The following is a 12,697-nucleotide window of genomic DNA, read 5'->3' on the forward strand; positions in this document are numbered from 1 at the left end:
TGTGGAGGCCAGAAAGTATATATTTGCCATTGCAAACACCTGCACAAGACTAATGCCTGAATAAAGGAATGCACATTTAGTTCGATTTTTCATTAGGTGCAGGAAGGCTATCTTAATCAGATAGATGTCACTGGTACTTTTTTGTTGTCTGCTGGCACATGATTTTATAGCTTGTGTCTTTATTTGTAAATTAATGTAACATTTGGACATAAACTATAAATTAAAACAAAGCATAAACAACTTACCCTGTACTTGAACATCTTAAATGATTTTTATTCACAGTTAAAACAATAGAAATCCTCCAAAGGGATATAGCTCAAGTTTGTTAATCATGTTCTTGGAAGAGTCCTTGAATCTTGATGCCATTTGATGTTTTTCTGACACCTGTATTGGAGGCAGTATGGATCAGCAAAGAACTAAAGACAGTGTCTCACTTGTATATTTTGACAGATACTGCTTCTTGGTAAAGTGGAGGCTTTTTAGTGCTCTAACTTGAGCTACATCAGAGAAACCTCCCAACAAATTGCTTGTGCATTCATACTACCTAACTACAGAAATGGTTTTGCTTCGCCTATGCTGCAATTATAGTGTAAGTGCCAATTGAATCTGAGGTCAGGTCCAGATCTGACACTGAATAAGGCAGTCTCACTATGCTGTGCTTGGATCATTTTGTACCTTGATACCTGATTTACACTACTCTAGTGTCTTTGTGAACTTGTATCATTTTAGACAGATGCTGAATTTGCAGTGTGAATCCAATCTTTTTGTTTGGCAGTCATACCTCAGCCTTTTAGGCCTCGATTCCCCAACAGTTCTCTGCATCTACACCTCTCCATTCCTCTTTTGAGCCTTCGTAAAACACATCTCTTTGAACAAACCAACTTGGTCTCTGCTCCTTTGGCACAGCATCTTATTGTGCTCTTTTCTGTGTTAAAGACGTTAAAAAAAATGTGAGTTTTTGTTGGTTTGAGTCTTTTTAATAATTTTAATATACTAAAATGAGGTTTCATTAGAAGCATAGAGCCATTTATGGCACAGGAAAAGGCCATTCGGCCCATTGAGTGTATGCCAGCTCTCCTTGCAGCATTCCAGTCACACTCATTCTCCCACTCTATCCCCGTAGCCTTGCAAGTTTATTTCCCTTAGGTGCCTATTTGACATCCATTTGATCGTCTCTACCTCTACCACCTTCATGGGCAGCAGGTTGCTGGTTATTACCACTCGCTGCATAAAATGAGTTCTTTCTTGCCTTTCCCTGTGCCTTTTGCCCAGAACCATAAATCTGTGTCTCCTAGTCCTCTACCATCAGCTGATGGAAACAGTTTTTCCATGTCTGCCTTCTCCAAACCTGCCATAACCATGTACAGTTTGATCAAATCTCCCCATATTTTCATGTGCTTCTTGGAGAACACCCCAGTCTAATCTAGCTAAAATCCCCTATCCCTGGAACCATTCAGGTAAAGCTCCTCTGCACGCTATCAAGGCACGAAAATGTAGTGACCAGAACTGGACGCTATGATTGTGGCCTAACCAGAGCTTTATAAAGGGTCAGTACAATCTCCCTGCTTTTGTACTTGATACCTCTATTTACAGAGCCCAAGATCCTTTATGCTTTGCTAACCACGCTGTCTCAATATGTCCTGACATCTTCAAAGATCGATGAACATTCATCCCCTAGCTCTCTCTGTCCCTGCACACTCTTTAGAACTGTACCATTAAATCTGTATTGCCTCTTCCTATCCCTTCTGCCAAAATGTATCACCCATACTTCTCTGTATTAAATTCCTTCTGACACTTAGCTGCCCATTCTGGTAGTCTGTTGCAGTCAATTAATATCATCTTCACTGTTTGCCACGCATGTTAGTTTGTTTGGTATCATTACATTTTGAAATTTTACACTGTATTTCAATATCTAAATCATTTATAAATATATATATCAAAAAAGCAGTGTTTCCTGCATTAACTCTTGGGGAACAGCATTGTTTACCATCCTCCAGTCTAAAAAATATCCATTTACCACAATTTGTTGTTTTCTATTCCTTAAGTCAATTTTTAAAATCCAAGTTGACACTAATCTTTCTATTCCATGAACCAGCCATTTTGTTAACCAGCCTTTTATGGGGTATTTTGTCAAACACTTTCTTAAAATCCATATTCCATTTAGACAATATTCATTGAATTCACTGCATCAACCTTCTCCATTTGTTCACCAAAAATTTTGATTTGATTAGCCAAGCACAATTGTTTATTTCCAAATCTGTGCTGGCTATCCTTAATTAACTTAAACCTCCACAAGTGACTTGATTTTTCTTCCTAATTAATGTTTCTAAAACTTTGCCCCACCACTGATGCTAACCTGGCCTATTGCTAGGACTGTCCTTACACCCTTTCTTGTGTAAGGGTGTCAGATGGGCCACACTCCAATCTTCTGTCACCTGCTACGTATCCAGGGAAGATTATGGCAAGTGCTTCTGCTATCTCCACCCCTGCTTCCTTTAGCAATCTGAGATGCAAGCCATCTGGACCAGGCAGCTTGTTCACCTGAAGAAGGGGCTTGGAGCTCCGAAAACTTGTGTGGCTTTTGCTACCAAATAAACCTGTTGGACTTTAACCTGGTGTTGTTAAACTTCTTACTGTGTTTACCCCAGTCCAACGCCAGCATCTCCACATGTTGATAAACTTCCCAGGTGGCTTCACTGTTGTTGGATGCCACTGGTTTGTTGTAGATCTGCATCAGATTCAAAGTTATGCTGGAAGAGAGATAATCGATTTTGTAAAGTCTGCCACATCTTTGTGAGCATGTTGCCCCCACCAGCCCCTCCCTCCGCCCCTGAAAGTCCGTTTGCTGCTAACTGCGAAATGTGGGCCATTTTGTAAAATTTTATTCTGAATATGTCTCCACATATATTATTCAGTTTCTAAACCAGCTAGTTTCAGTATATACATACCATTGTTGTTTTTTTCACAAAATCAAAAAGCTATAACCTGCTGGTCTTTTCACAGATCTATCTGACATGACGAGGTAGCAATCACGTAAAATGCATGATAGATTACACAGGCTTCTGCAGTCCTGTAATGTGAATCTCCCAGCTTGGTTTAGTTTTTCAAGTATATTCTGGATATGAACCTGGCATAATGTTCAAATACTGCCAGTTTTAGAAGAGTAATGAGGCAACAGCATTATTCCATTTTTAAAAATTTGTCAGTTGTGATTAAACTTTCTCTGCATCCAATGTACGTATTTCCTGCCGCCTTGCACATTATTTCTGTCAAGTTGCTGAAATATTAAACTAGGTTCTAAGTTGGTTTGGAGTTTGTTATTTATATACACCAAATGAATTACGCGTAGAATCAAATTAACACTAATGGGCGGCACGGTGGCGCAGTGGTTAGCACTGCTGCCTCACAGCACAGTTCGATTCGCGGCTTGGGTCACTGTCTGTGTGGAGTCTGCACGTTCTCCCCATGTCTGCATGGATTTCCTCCAGGTGCTCCGTTTCCTCCCAAAGTCTGAAAGACATGCTGTTTAGGTGCATTGGCCATGCTAAATTTTCCCTCAGTGTACCCAAACAGGCGCCGGAATGTGGCGACTAGGGGATTTTCACAATAACTTCATTGCAGTATTAATATTAGCCTACTTGTAACACTAATAAATAAACTTTAACCGATACTTAGTTTTCCTATTCAGGCTGCATGGAAAGAACAGAGCTCCTCCATGAGAGACTTCGTGATATGCTTTTGGACTGGTAGAAATGGCTTTCTTTCTGAAAAGATTTGTTAAAAATGTTGGATTTTGAATCAAGAACTTGTTTTAATATTTTGTATGAAGTCACCTTTGCAGTATAAATGAGGCAGCAGAAGTGTCTTCAGAGGCACCTAGTAAAGTGGACGTCTTTAGGTCCCCTGAAGGCACCAAGATGCACTTAGTGAAACGGGTTTCTACAGGTCCTCTGAAAGCACAGGCGGCAGCAGTAAATATAAGCCAGCGCTACTGGCCATAATTTTGTCGTGATAATAGTTTCCAATGTAAGTGTGTTCTAGGTGTGCATTTCACCAGCAAGTGGGTGTAAAGTATGTTAGTAGTAGTTTTTTGTATTGTAGAGCTGCTTCAAGTAGTCCCAAGTGAACTTGTGAATGTTGTCATTAGTATCTATATATTATTTTTGGCTTTTATACTTTATCAGTTTGTTTCAAGTGAAATTCCTCATGAATATTGTTCATGAGTCCCTAACTTTATTCCAGATGATGTTGCATGTTAATCCTTTTTCCCTTCTCATGCGCAGTTGGTTCCTGGCTCAGTTTTGTATGTCAGTTAGACTATAAAAGACAGTTAGTTTCTTGCAAGGTAGGAGGAGAAGCTTCCTCTCTTTATTTCATTACTTGCTATCAGTTCCAGATGACTGACCCTGCAGTAGGACATGCGTCAGAGGGAACTGTTTTTAATGATTGTTTAAACTTCCCTTTATTACTAGTGAAGAGGTTCTATGATGTAGTTCCACGGGCATTTGGAGTACTTTGGTATCTTGCTTACAACTAAAATTTCATCTTAGATTTATTTTAGCCTTCTATGAATCACTTTTCATTAAAGGACTGTCTTAGTAGCAGTTTACATACTGAGTGCAAAATTTGCTTCTGCCTTTAAACTTTTTTTTCATTTTACTGAAAGGAAGCAATAATGTTAAAAAGGCAAAGATTAGTGCATTTCATCTGAAGGTGCAAATGGAAACAAGTCGGTATGATATAATTGCCTTGCAGAGATGTGGTTACAGAGTGACCAGGACTGGGAACTGGATATTCGTCATTTAGGAAGGATAGGTGGAGGGGAAAAGGAGGTGGGGTAAAGCACTGTTAATAAGGTATTAGAGTGGATCTTAGATTGAAGGATCAAGATGTAGAATCAGTTTGGAGGAACTAATAAACAGCAAGGGGCAGTAAACATTGGTGGGAGTTATTTGCAGGCCGCCAAACTAGTGTTAATGTTGGGTACGAGTATGTGAGTTGGATAATACAGTAATAATGGGTGATTTTGATTTATGTACAGATTGAGTAAACCCTAATTGACACAAATGCTGTGGAGGATGACTTCCTGAAATGTGTATGAGATGGGTTTCTGGAGCAGTACATTGCGGAACCAAATAGGGATTGGGCTATTTTTGCTGTAAAGGAGCCATTAGGAAATAGTGACCATAATATGGTAAAGTTTTATATTAAATTTGTAAGTGATATAGTTCATTCTGAAACTAGGATCCTAAAGTATAAGAAAGGAAATTATGATGGTATGATGGATTACGTTAAAAGGTTTGATGTAGACGTGCAATGATATTGCATGGCTTGCAACAATATACATTCCTCTAAGACACAAAAACCCAACAGAAATGGTGAATCTACCATGGCTGACAAAAGAAGAGTTAAAGATTGCACAGGATCAAAGAATGTGGTTTATAAGGTTGGCAGAAAAAGTCTTAAGCCCAAGGATTGGGAGCAATTCCGAATCTAGCAAAGGATGACCAAGAAACTGATAATGGGGAAGGAGAATATGAATGGCTAGCAAGTAACATGATAACTATCTGTAAAAGCTTCTTTAGGTTTGTGAAAATGGAAAGATCAGCAAGGCCAAATATAGGTGCATTTCAGATGGAGACTGGAGAATTAATAATAGAGAATAGGGAAAGACAGGGAAACTAAACAATTAATTTGTGTCTGTCTTCACTGAGGAAGATACAGAAAATCTCCTGGAAATACAAGGAAATTAGGGGACTAGTGGAAATGAGGAACTGAAAGAAATTAGTGTGAATAAAGAGGTTGTATTTTTTTTAATGGATTAAAGGTTGATAACTCCTCTAGACCACGAGTGTTGAAGGAGGTGGCTTAAGAGATGGTGGATGCATTGCTGGTTATATACCAAAATTCTTTAGATTCTTGAAAGGTTCTTGCAGACTGGAAAGTAGCAGATGTAACCCCACTATTTAAGAAGGGAGGGGGAGAGAAAACCGAGGACCACCAACCTTTAGTTTGATGTTAGTGGTAGGAAAAATGTTAGAATCTATTATAAAGGATGTGATAACTGGCTATTTGCAAAATAATATGATTGGGCAGAATCAACATGGATTTATGAAAGGGAAATCATGTTGGGCAAACCTGTTCGGAGTTTTTTGAGCATGTTGCTTGTCACATAGATAAAAGAGAACCAGTAGATATGATGTATTTGGATTTTCAGAAGGCTTTCAATAATATTGCTATGTATTGAGAGGCAGTGTTCCTTCACTGTTAATGGTAGTTAGTTCATGCTATTAAATTTGCTGTGAGTATTTGTGTCCCAGCAGGAAATTAATAAAATGATCGTATAGCATCTGAGCACATACCAATCTAATGTAAATAACTGCATTCGAAACCTATGGCATATAACGCATAGTCATAGGAGGCATGATTCCTGAATGTCAATTTGCAACAACATTCATCGTTGCATGCTAATTCTGTGACAAGTTTGTAAAAATATTACAGAATTAATTTATTGTCAGTACATAAGCAAGCACTACACCAACAATTAATGAATTATAATATTTCATGCATATGAATTATCTGACAGCTGTGACCACATATTTAATTGATGCATTTTTCCAAAACGAACAGCAACTATCGCAGATTTTTGGGGTTTTGAGCGAATCAAAACAGCGAGACCTTGTTAGAGATTGGTGTCATTGCTCAGTGAAAATTATATCCATAAAGAAAAGTAATGCAACAGCTGGTTACATAGCGAGCTGGCTTGAGATAAATTTGTTCCACTTTTGTTTGAATGAGTGACACTATAGAATGTTGAATGCCAAACGAAAAGATACTCTGGAAGGTATTAAAACTGCTATTGTGCCATCCAACATTTTTAAAAAAATGTCCATTGGTATACTAAGTTTCAAAAAAATGTCTGCACTTGTGACACTCATCAATCAATGAGTTCCAAGGTTGGTACAAAACCTGCTTCCACACCTCTGAATTAACTAATAATAAATATGAAAGAGTGGCTCAGGTCAACTTAGCCTCTTTGAGGGCAAGACGTGTATTCTCTATTTCAGATGCAATTCTTTTCCTGTCACCTCATCATGTCAAAAATGATACATTTGTTCTTTGATTATGATTCTGATGTCCTTTTAAAAAGTTCTATTTTATAATTAAGTGCACACGTGGAATGAAACACAGTGTTCTGTTGTCCTTGGTGCTTTCCAGTATCTCAGCAACAAAGAGCACAGACAAGGTCAGCCTATCTTGCACTTCATTTTAGAACAAACCTCTGTAGAATCTGGAGCCGTACATAAAGGGACCAAAGATCCAGACATTGCTGCTCCATCTCCCCCACAAAGCTGTTGATCGTGAAAATGAGCAATTCATAGATCTGTATTCTGGTGGGATAACATTTTTAAAAATTGTTTTGTATTTTCCAGTTCACTGTAATATCAGGAGAAAATAACATTTTAATCTCTATATTCATAATGGTGGTTCTTAAACACCAGATGGCTCCTTTTAAAAGCTTAGTTGCAGATAAAGATGATAGAGGATAAAGGAGTAGGTGGGTTAGTCAGGAAGAGAGATTATAAGGGATTAGGAAATGGCAAGTGGTTTGGGTGGATATAGCACATCAGTTTTCATAAATGAAGACTATAATCAAATTTGAGACTCAGACCATTTTGTTCAGCAGTCTACAATGTTTGTGATATATATTTAGTGTTTTTAATGTAATGGTCCCAGACAGAAAATAGACATCCAACTGTCAGATAAGAACTGAAGATGACTAACGGCATGGTCAAAGAAGATCAATTTTGAAGTCAAAAGTAGAGGAAGTAATAAGATGGATGAGCTTGGGGAGAAAGCTCAAATGTACTGCCCGAGTGGCTTTGAGTTGTGCTGTGGATTATGGAACAAAGGTAGGGAAGTGTGCAAAGATGGCCAGAGTTAGAAGACCAGAAAGGGCACTGTCACCTGTAACGTTGTTGGAGTTGCAGGGATAGGATGGTGTTTGTGATGACGAGAATTATGAGATTGGATGCACAACTTGACGACAAATAGACCATGGTAGTATACGATCCGACTCAAATGGAATGGAAGCAATGGCAAAGGGTTGAAGATGGTGGTTTCACCCTTCCCAATGTTTATTCAACCACGATTGAATGTCAGATAGGCAATCAAGAGGTTGAGACCTATACAAGTGTTAAGAAAATTAAAATTCATAGAATTAACTATGTGGTAATGATGGGATAATACATTAGAATTTTAAGGGAATGACAAAAGAGATGGGGAAGGCTCTGGTAAATATTTTTAGAAGCTGCCGTGAAAATGAGAAGCTAGGAAGTATTAATTTAGGAGGGGTGGGGATAAGGAACAGGAGTGAAGTTGTGCAGTATAGAACAATTGGGCAAACTTGCAGTAGAGAAAATGATTCAGAATTACACACCATGTACATTTGAAGTGGCAAAGACCATTCTTAGCAGCATGGATTTAGAAGCACCAGTTCGCTACCTATTAATTTTGAATTTTTTGAGAACCTGGATGTATATATTGACTGAAGAGCAGTTTTGCTATCCAACAAAACTCATCACAATATGAATAAAGTGTCTCCTCTGGCAGGAGGATTGGTAACTGGATGACAAAGATTTAAGGCGATAGGCAAAATTAAAAGAACGTTTTTTAAGCAGAGAGTTGTTAAGATTGGGAATCTACTGCCTGAAAGAGTGGTGGAAGATGATTCAACACTAACTTTCAGAAGAGAATTGGATAAACAATGATCTAGTGGCTACAGTTTACTTGCATCTGTAAAGACACTTGTTGAAGTTTTGCATCCGTGTTTGGCACCAATTGGTCAATAGTCATAGGCGATGTGGAGAATAGTTCTACTCGTAATATAACATTTGCTGAGGCCAGTTGCCAATTTTCGAGGGAAATAGTTTCAAAAAATCTTGACCTATCGAGTAGATTGGCTACAAATTGACAGATGGCTATTAATGTAAGTTAAAGTATGGTTGAAGAGGAAATGCCGAGCAGACATTTCTTTAACCCACCAAGGCCACCACTTTAAATGTGATTGAATCGAGCAGCCTCAGCTGTGCTTTCCTGTCCACCTGCATCCTGACCCAGTTTCTTGAGCAGTGAGACAGAGCCTGTGCAATAGTGTTGTTATTGAATCTGTTATTGATACAAGTGATGCATTGAAGGGAGGCAGGCCAAATTGAATGCGGGAATTAGTCATTAAAACAAAAATGTAGAAGTTGTTCATGTACCTTGCCAGCAACATGCATTGTAATAAACACTAACACGCTATAAACTGGTTTATTCTATCTTTTAAATTAATTTTATTTTAAACAAAGTCTTTGACCTTTTAATTGACTGGTTGATGGGCTGTTGTGATAAAAAATCTATTGTTATCATCTTGTGTGAATTATTTTTGCTGCTTTATGATAGAAGAGCCCTCAACAAATCTTGAACGTCATGATGATCATTAATTGGCTGCTGGGGATAAAGTATAAGTAAGATGTCCCTAAATTTTTCGGTCCATATATTTTTTTTGAAATTTGAATCCGAGCCATGCTGCAATCTCATTTCTGAGAGCAGAAATCATTTGCTTCAAAAATGGAAAGAATTCAAGCATGGTAATGACAACTGGGTAACATTGGATAATGTACGGTGTGAGGTTAGTGTACCTTCAAGAGATTTTTAAAAAATCATGCTCACAGCCTTGGGTGATGTCATTGTTGGGAGGAAAAAGAAAAATGTGGGCGGATCAGGTGACAAGGATTGAGTTATAGTTTCAGCTTTGAACTGCAGGTTTTGAGTTGAGTTTTTTAGAAGGGACAGCAAACTAAAAAGAAGTGTTTATCCCTTCCCTCTGTTGTTTTGAAAATTCTGCTGGTTAGCTGAAGGGTGAAAACCTGCTTTCTTGGAGGCTGGACCAGAGTCTCTCTGGTGCTTTGGGAAGCTGTCTTGTCTTCAAACTTTGGAGTGAATCCAGAGAAGTGCAGACTTCAACCAAGGGACTCAAATTTCTATTCTCACGTGAGCAATAGTCTGTGCTGTGTTAAACCTGTGAAAAGGGTTGTTGTTGTCTATGGGTTTTGGTTTTAATTAGAACACATTAGAGATATTCATTGAGTTATACATTATAGTGGTTGTTTTGTTTCTTGTTTATAATTGATAAAAGTTCTTGCTAATTTTCTTACTATACATGTTAACTATATTCTTAAATAAACTTTGTTTGATAAAAGCTTCCTAGTGGGTCACTTGAATTAGACCTGAAGTGAAACATAGAACATTACAGCGCAGTACAGGCCCTTCGGCCCTCGATGTTGCGCCGACCAGTGGTACCAATCTAAAGCCCCTCTAATCTACATTATTCCAATATCATCCATATGTTTATCCAATAACCACTTGAACGCTCTCAACGTTGACGAGTCCACCACTGCTGCAGGCAGGGCATTCCACGCCCTTACTACTCTCTGAGTAAAGAACCTACCTCTAACATCTGTCCTATATCTCTCACCCCTCAATTTAAAGCTATGTCCCCACGTGCTAGCCAACACCATCCGAGGAAAAAGGCTCTCACTCTCCACCCTCTCTAATCCTCTGATCATCTTGTATGCCTCTATTAAGTCACCTCTTAACCTTCTCTCTAACGAAAACAACCTCAAGCCCCTCAGCCTTTCCTCATACGATTTTCCCACCATACCAGGCAACATCCTGGTAAATCTCCTCTGCACCCTTTCCAACACTTCCACATCTTTCCTATAATACGGCGACCAGAACTGTACGCAATACTCCAAATGCAGCCGCACCAGAGTTTTGTACAGTTGCAGCATGACCTCCTGGCTCTGAAACTCAATCCCTCTATCAATAAAAGCTAACGCACCGTACGCCTTCTTAACAACCCTATCAACGTGGGTGCCAACTTTCAGGGATCTATGCACATGGACACCCAGATCCCTCTGTTCATCCACACTACCAAGTATCTTTCCATTATCCCAGTACTCTGTATTCCTGTTACTCCTTCCAAAGTGAATCACCTCACACTTTTCCGCATTAAACTCCATTTGCCACCTCTCAGCCCAGCTCTGCAGCTTATCTATGTCCCTCTGTAACCTGCCACTTCCCTCCGCACTGTCTACAATTCCACCGACTTTAGTGTCATCCGCAAATTTACTAATCCATCCTTCCACGCCCTCATCCAAGTCATTAATAAAAATGACAAACAGCAGTGGCCCCAAAACAGATCCTTGTGGTACACCACTGGTAACTGAACTCCAGGGTGAATATTTCCCATCAACCACCACCCTTTGTTTTCTTACAGCTAGCCAATTCCTGATCCAAACCACTAAATCACCCTCAATCCCATGTGTCCGTATTTTCTGCAAAAGCTTACCATGGGGAACCTTATCATCTCATGCTTATCCTAGCCAAATTCAAAATGCAAAACTTATGATTCAGGCGAGCTTCATAACAATAGCTATCGATTATGTGCTTTTCTTGTTACATTTAACCTGCCAAATTTGAGTCTTTTATCATAGGGATTTGAACAAAATTAAACAGTTTTTTATTCTTCGGAGAATGGAAATGCATTGTTTGGGAAGGAGTTCCAGGATTTGACTCAGCAACAGTAAAGGAATGGTACCACATTTCCAAGTCAGGATGGTGAAGGGGTCTTCCCAGTGGTGGTGTTCCCATATGTTTACTGCCCTTGTCCTTTGTATGCAAGTGGCCATGGGTTTGGTGGGTGCTGTCTAAGGAGCCTTGGTGAGTTCCTGCAGTGTATCTTGTAGATGGTGCGCACAGCAGCCATGGTGCTTTCTTTGGTGGAGGGAGTGAATGCTTGTGGATGGCGTGCCAGTCAAGTGAGCTGCTTTGTCCTGGATGGTGTCAAGTTTCTTGAGTGTTGTTGGAGCTGTATTCACCCTGGCAAGTGGAGAGCATTCCACCATACTCCCAACTTGTGCCTTGTAGATGGGGTTTGGGGAGTCAGGAGCTGAGTTACTCATTGCAGGATTCCTAGCCTCTGACCTGTTCTTGAAGCTACAGTATTTATATGGCTAGTCCAGTTCAGTTTCTGGTCAATTGTAATTCTCAGGATATTGCAAGTGGAGAAATTCAGTGATGGCAATGCCTTTGAACGGCATAGGTGATATTTAGATTCCTTCTTGTTGGAGGTTGTATTGCTGGCACGAGTGTTACTTGTCATTTGTCTGCCCAAGCCTGGATAGTGTCCAAGTCTTGCTGCATTTGGACATGGACTGCCTCAATATCTGAGGTGTCCCGATGATGCTGGAAAACCCAGAGTTTCCTATCTAATTATTTGTACTTGTGGTCCATATTTTGCATTGATTTTTATTTGTTGCTAATGTTGTTAGGATTTCACACTGCTGTAATAGTGAGTTTAAGTGCCTTTGTTGAAGGCATATTTTTCACTGGGTGTTCAAGAACTGTAATCATTGTGTGAAACTTTTGTGCTATGTATTGTTAAACTAACCATGCTAGAATTTTTTTTCCCTTTCGTCTTCGGTTGTGTCTGGAGGAAGCATTTTGGCTGTGGAGCTCTGGGGTCACGTGATGAATTGTGGCAAAAACGCTCTAGACGATTGAACAAAAAGCATATGGATATAAACATGAAAGCATTTTGGATAGAAATATAATATTTTTCATGTGGATTTTTTGCATCAATATACAAATT

General features: G+C 39.2%; 1 protein-coding gene across 6 annotated transcripts in view; it reads left to right on the plus strand.

Annotated features, from left to right (window-relative positions):
- Positions 1–12,697, plus strand: part of cnot2 (CCR4-NOT transcription complex, subunit 2) — a 134,510-nt gene that overhangs the window by 51,800 nt on the left and 70,013 nt on the right. The gene's annotated exons all lie outside the window — the stretch shown is intronic.

Source organism: Mustelus asterias, chromosome 9 (assembly GCF_964213995.1).
Source record: "Mustelus asterias chromosome 9, sMusAst1.hap1.1, whole genome shotgun sequence".
Taxonomy (NCBI): Eukaryota; Metazoa; Chordata; class Chondrichthyes; order Carcharhiniformes; family Triakidae; genus Mustelus; species Mustelus asterias.